This window comes from Henckelia pumila, chromosome 3, assembly GCF_033568475.1.
Source record: "Henckelia pumila isolate YLH828 chromosome 3, ASM3356847v2, whole genome shotgun sequence".
Classification (NCBI taxonomy): Eukaryota; Viridiplantae; Streptophyta; class Magnoliopsida; order Lamiales; family Gesneriaceae; genus Henckelia; species Henckelia pumila.
The window spans coordinates 64,959,954-64,966,102 of NC_133122.1; the positions used below are offsets into that span (position 1 = coordinate 64,959,954).

The 6,149-nt window shown below is 31.9% G+C and overlaps 1 long non-coding RNA gene across 5 annotated transcripts; it reads right to left on the bottom strand.

The window, feature by feature from the left end:
* Positions 1-530: 530 nt before the first annotated feature.
* LOC140891357 (uncharacterized) lies at positions 531-5,280 on the bottom strand. 5 transcript variants are annotated; one of them, XR_012152504.1, is made up of 6 exons: positions 5,037-5,280; positions 4,213-4,313; positions 3,403-3,491; positions 1,978-2,050; positions 962-1,062; positions 531-690 (listed from the first exon to the last, which is right to left on the bottom strand). It is a non-coding gene; the product is annotated as an uncharacterized lncRNA (long non-coding RNA). The 5 variants fall into 5 exon arrangements; XR_012152505.1 differs by having other exon boundaries at positions 962-1,555; XR_012152506.1 differs by having other exon boundaries at positions 1,960-2,050.
* Positions 5,281-6,149: the final 869 nt, after the last annotated feature.

Sequence of the window (6,149 nt, forward strand, 5' to 3'; positions counted from 1 at the left end):
AATTACATTGTCCACGACTAATATGTATAAGGATTGTTTTCATTGTATTGATTTGAAATTTATTTAAAATTTTTAAGTATAATATCATTTCTTATTAAATTATATTTTCATTTCTTTAATGTAACTATTGTGCTCAATTGTTAATTGATTAATATTTGAAAAGCTCAAAATAAGTACTGTTAGCTATATCAATTAATTATGAAAGAATCAATAATAGTTTTATTTTAGTTTATACTTAATTATTTGTGTTTTTTAATTTTTTAGAAAAATAGAAACGATCATATATAGGTTGCGCGGTAAACTATGGGAAATTAATTACGAGGTTAAGAAAAAATAATTCCACCCAGGCTTGCTTTCATTACATGCATATTGTTAGTCCACAACCCAAAAGGATAGAAAACATTATTTCTACAAGGCTATAGTAAATCCAATTGATCAAATTAAGGTTACGTTTTTTGGTCGCGGCATTTTCAAGAAAGGCATCAGATCTTGTGTCTGCTGTGATTGCGAGTAATCTTTAACTCATGCGCTTGAAAGAAGTTTCAATGATTTCATACATATGTAAAGTGTGATTTAATATCCCAAGTGACTCAAAAATAGGCTCGATGGACCTATCATATATCATGTCTAACAAAATTTTACCTGACCCATTCTGTTTATGTATACAGATTCCTTTCCAATGAAAATCACCTGCAAATAGCGGAGGAAATAGAACTGTCATCTAGCAGAAGATGTCGTCCAAAAATATTAATGGAAGGGATCGACTAAAATGGCTACTGGTTTGCGATGAATCTGCTATACACAAAATCAACGAGGGACAAACACTATTGCGAATTAATTATCAGGAGGAACGAGTTTTCGGCACTTAAATTTGATCACGTTGTTCGTAAAGCATCTGTTCAAGAAACTATTAATGCAAGTTTGGTGAAATCGTATTTATACAAAAAATGTATCATCTTACTCTATCAGAAAACATGCGAGCAAGGTCAGATCCTTTAGTGATTTCTTGCTTCGAGTTGGCAATGGCACCGAATGTTCGAACTGATGGCAATATCAAAATTCCTGATAATATGGTTATAAAATATGATGAGGAATTGAGGATGATGATGAAGATTTCTGTGAACAAAAGCTCATTGATCATATTTTCCCAAATCTTGAGAAAAATTTCCAGTCGACTAATTCATGACAAATAGAGCTATACTTGCATCAAAGAATGAGTGTGTTGACTGTTGATAAATTGAATGAGAAAATAATTCGAGTATTCCCCGGTGAGGCTAGAACATTCACAAGTTTAGATGAAGCAGTTGATGACACTCAGAATTTTTATCCACGGGAATTTCTAAACTCATTAACTCCTAATGGCATGCCTTCTCATTGTTTCGTTTTAAAAAAAAAATTTGTACAGTTATGTTGTTGAGGAATCTAGATCCATCTGGCTTACGTAATGGGACGAGAATGGTATGTCGAGAGTTCCAAGATAATGTCATCCATGCAGAAATCACGGTTGTTCATCATACTGGAAAACATGTTTTCATTTCGAGAATATCATTATCTCCTGCAGAAAATGAAGGATATATATCCTTTCCAATTTAGAAGAAAGCAATTTCTAATTCGATTGTGTTTTGCAATGACAATTAACAAGGCACAAGGACAAACTATATATACTATTCATTGGTGTATATTTACCTCAGCCTGTATTCTCACAAGGTCACCTGTATGTTGCACTATCTCAAAGTACTTCAATGGCCAACACGAAAGTCTTAATTAAACCGAGCACAAATAAAATAATTGGCGACACATGGACGAAAAATGTGGTGTATCACAAAATTCTTGCTTGAGGTAAGTACATTATGTTTTTTCTAATTAATATGAAAATCTACATTTCTTTTTCAAGTGATGTTGTTCGAATATAGTTACTTCGAATGCTACAGTCACTTATGAGAATATATATGCTTACACCTCATTTGAATACGCAACCTTTTGTTCTTTCACGGTGCAGAAACAAAGGAGAGCTCTCAGAATCCTGTGGCATCTTGAAATTCAACAAACTCTACAAGGTAAAAATATTAAATTATTTGTTATTGTTTCATTTCAAATATAGAAAAGGAATATATATTTCATTTTTATAAAAAAAAATGATCGGCATTTTATTTTAAATTATCAATATATAATGTATTTGCAACCTACATCGATTAATATTATTTCTCTTGCGTTAAAAATTATTACTACATGATCAAACTTTTTTTTTTTTTTTTTTACGGGTACATGATCAAACTTTTAAGTTGTCTTTAAAATTGACGTTCTTTTTTTGTCAACATTATTTATTTAAAAATTATTTTTATCCCATGTTAATTATAATAATAACTGGTTCTTGAATTCATTTTTTTTCACTCCTTTTTATATATTATATATAAGTATGTTTAATTCATTAAATTTCATGCTTATTATTCTTGTGAAAAATAAATTTTTCATCATTGATAGTCATAGTTTTAATCTGACATGTGTTAATCTGCAATACCATGATTTTTTTAAAATATAAATATGGTTAGTATTTATAGCGTTCTATAGTTTTATTTTGCTACTTAAAAGTTTTAAAACATTGTCAACTTAAATTTATTTATATATAAACTCGAACCAACGATTTATGACATAAATCATTATTTAATTACAAACAACTTATAACTATTTTTCATTTGCATTTTTTTTCCTTTTAAAGGATTTCATTAGCATCTTTAATATATAGTTTTAATTCTAAGTATTGATTAATTGTAATGATTATTCATAAAAAATTTCAAGTAGTGAAAATACAACATATTTGAACCATTTATTTATTAGAATTTTTATATTGATGACAAATGTCGTCCCCGTTATATTCTCTCACAGGATGTTAGTGAAAATTTGAGGTCAATATTTTAACAGTAGTGATGATCATTACTATGAGAAATTTTATATTTCGCGACACTGCATGGACTAAACGCGTCGCAACATATTTGGCGATGCAAAAACTCATCGATATCCAACGTCGCAATACCTTATAGACAAATGTCAATGTGATCTTTGGGCACACGGTAAAGAGTGATATTTTGTGGCGTTGCCAAAAGTACTGCGAGGCAATGCTTTTTTTTTTTTCTTCTGTATATTGCAATTATTTGACGACACATTTCTTACATGGAATGCGTCGCCAAATATATTTGACACCAAATATTTTAATTTGTTTTATTGTTCCATTTGTTGATACTTTAGAAGCGTCTTCATAATAGATATGAATGTTTTTTTTGTCCATACCAAATAAATACTTAAATATAATTATCAAATTTAATAAATGTATGATTTACCATTAATTAATTAAATATCTTTCGAAAAAAGAACACAAATAGTCAAATAATGTCAAAAGAACGTAACCTGGATGGGATGAAGATGCTCAATTAATGCATCAGTAAGAAGGGTTTAAAAAAACCCCAATTCATATCCTTGCATTCTTCTTCAACTTCCTGCATCATTAGATCCTCAAGATTCAGTGCCAAAAAGCTATTTAGCACAACCAATTTGGATTTTTAAAAAAATCAACTTCGAAAAAGTTAAAAACACCCAAATACTACATTTTTTGACTTCTGGGTTTTGGCATCTCAATAACTTGTTATTAAATAGCAGCTAGCTCTATCCAAATGAACAAATTTTTTAAGAAAAAAATTTGTTCATGAAGTGCTTCCCGCTCGTGACAACAGAAAGGAGTGTTCTGACTGAACTTGAAAAAATGCGGGAAAGTCTATGCTACGGGTGGCGTGGCAATCCGTGATTGGTTAAAATTAATGGGTCCCACGTGGAGCCTACGGATTTTAACCAATCATACTCTGTCACGTCACCCCAAGGGCACTGCCCTTGGGGTAGCATAGACTTTCCCAAAAAATGCATCGCATGTATAGAAGGCAGGGGAACACGGAAAAATATTAATTCCTGACAACAATTCTAGGATTAGCAGCAAACTTTGATTACGGCTACATTTCAAGACAGGAACTTAACCCGTGCACAATAGTTTGCTGCACTTATATCAATCTTCATTCACATAACTATCTGCAGTTTATGTCATAAAACATGCAGAAAGCTGGATACACTTTATAGGCGAGATAGATAAGGCTTCAAAGAATGAGAAGTGAGCAAATGAAATTTATAGGTACAACCACCAGCAACATTTGCATTTAGAAAATTAGATACCTGTTTTGTCTTGTAGGTAATAAGCTAATACACTGATAAAGAAGGTTATCACATTCAGGTCTTCCAGGATTGTCAAATTTTGAGTTGTGTCAAATTCCAAGCTGTGTGATCCAAAAAAACAATGACAGGTTACAGCATAAGGATTACCTTGGTCACTGAAGAAATTATAAAAATTGAAAAATATTGAGTCAATAGCAACTAAAACAAGCAGTGTCATAACAAATAAATAGAAATCCAACCCCGATAATGAATCAGTCTTGCAACATTTTATTTTGTTGGCTATTACACATACAAAACCAATAAACAAAATTACATTAATATGAAAATCTAAAGATGATAGCTGAAACTTGAACTATAAATGATCTCTTATACAAAGAAGCATGAAAAGATACAAATACCAATCAATCCAAGATTCCTTATCATTTATCAATGGTCTAAAATACAAAAAAAAAAATCTAATATTGTTTATGTTGCAGCTAATTGAATACATAAACTGGCACCACGAAAAGAAAATTAACCTTATGTTTAGCTTTGGTCGTCTTGATCTGGGATCAAAGCTGGGATCACAATCCTCCTCACTCAATCTCATGATTCAATCAATAATACTCCAGCTTTGATCCCAGATCAAGACGGCCAAAGCTAAACAATCTCATGATTCAATCAATAATACTCAAGCTGATTTCGACAGGCAAAAAGGAATAACTCACAATCCAAAAACAAAGATCGGCGAAAAAACTTTCCTCAACAAAAAAAAAACACGATCGAAACCCTAGAAATCTAAATCGAACAAAAAAAACAAAGAGAAATTGGAAGAAATCCCAGACCTTGGTAGCGAGCCGCTTCCAAGGAGCCTTCCCACCGGTTGACTTACGCGCTGTTTGCTTGGTTTGATCCATAGCTCGTCGATTCTACGCAACGAATTTGTTCAAGGCCCTTTGATTGATGCATCCACAACTCCTTAGGCACTCGATCCCCGTTACAAATATACAAATACTAGAGGAAACAAAGAAATTCAACATAGGGGGGAAAATCCGAGATGGAAAAGAGAGGGAGAAATTATTTGGTGAAATTCTGTAGGCAAAACTCAAAAAAAAATTCTTCACGGGTTTATTTGAAAGGGTGAATTGGTGTTCAGTCTCTAAATTCAAAAGCAAATTAAGAATCAGTCTTTTGTTAGAAAAAATTTGTTTGCACTCCCTGGGCCCACATTATTTTACTCGGATAAAATTAAGTACAAAACATTGAAAATATGGTACAAATACAAGATATTTGAGCACTAATTGTTCAAGATCGAGTACAATAATATAATTTTGAGTATAAAATCTAAACATCTTTATTAATGTGAACTTGCAACATATGTTTGAGTACTCAAAAATCATATATTTGTACCAGATCTAACACATTAGGTACTCAAAAATCACATATGAGTACCATATTTTCAATGTTTTGTACCGATTTTCCTCCAAATAAGATAAATGTGTTATTAATATCAATATTTTTTAGTTCTAGAAAATCATATATTTATACTAGATCTAACACATTTGATACTCAAATATCATGTATTTGTACCATATTTTTCATGTTTTGTACCGAATTTTATCCGAAACAAAACATGTGGGCCCAGGGAATTTAAACAAAGTTTTTTTTCTGACAGGGACTGATTATTAATTTTTGTTTAGGTTTGGGGACTGAATTATAATTAACCGTTATTTTTAACACGTTTAGATTTCTCGCTATGCTTTTGCGACGCTTAAGACTTCTTGATGTGTTTTAGCGACATTGAGTAGTGTGCACGTACCCAAATGCTTGCATTTTGCGACCCATTACCTTTGCTCTATCTCCAAATGACCCAAAATGAAGGTGAGGAAACTACACACTTTTCAGCGACGTTGGGCGTTGCCACATGTAAGCATTTGCCGACGCTCGCCGCTTTATGC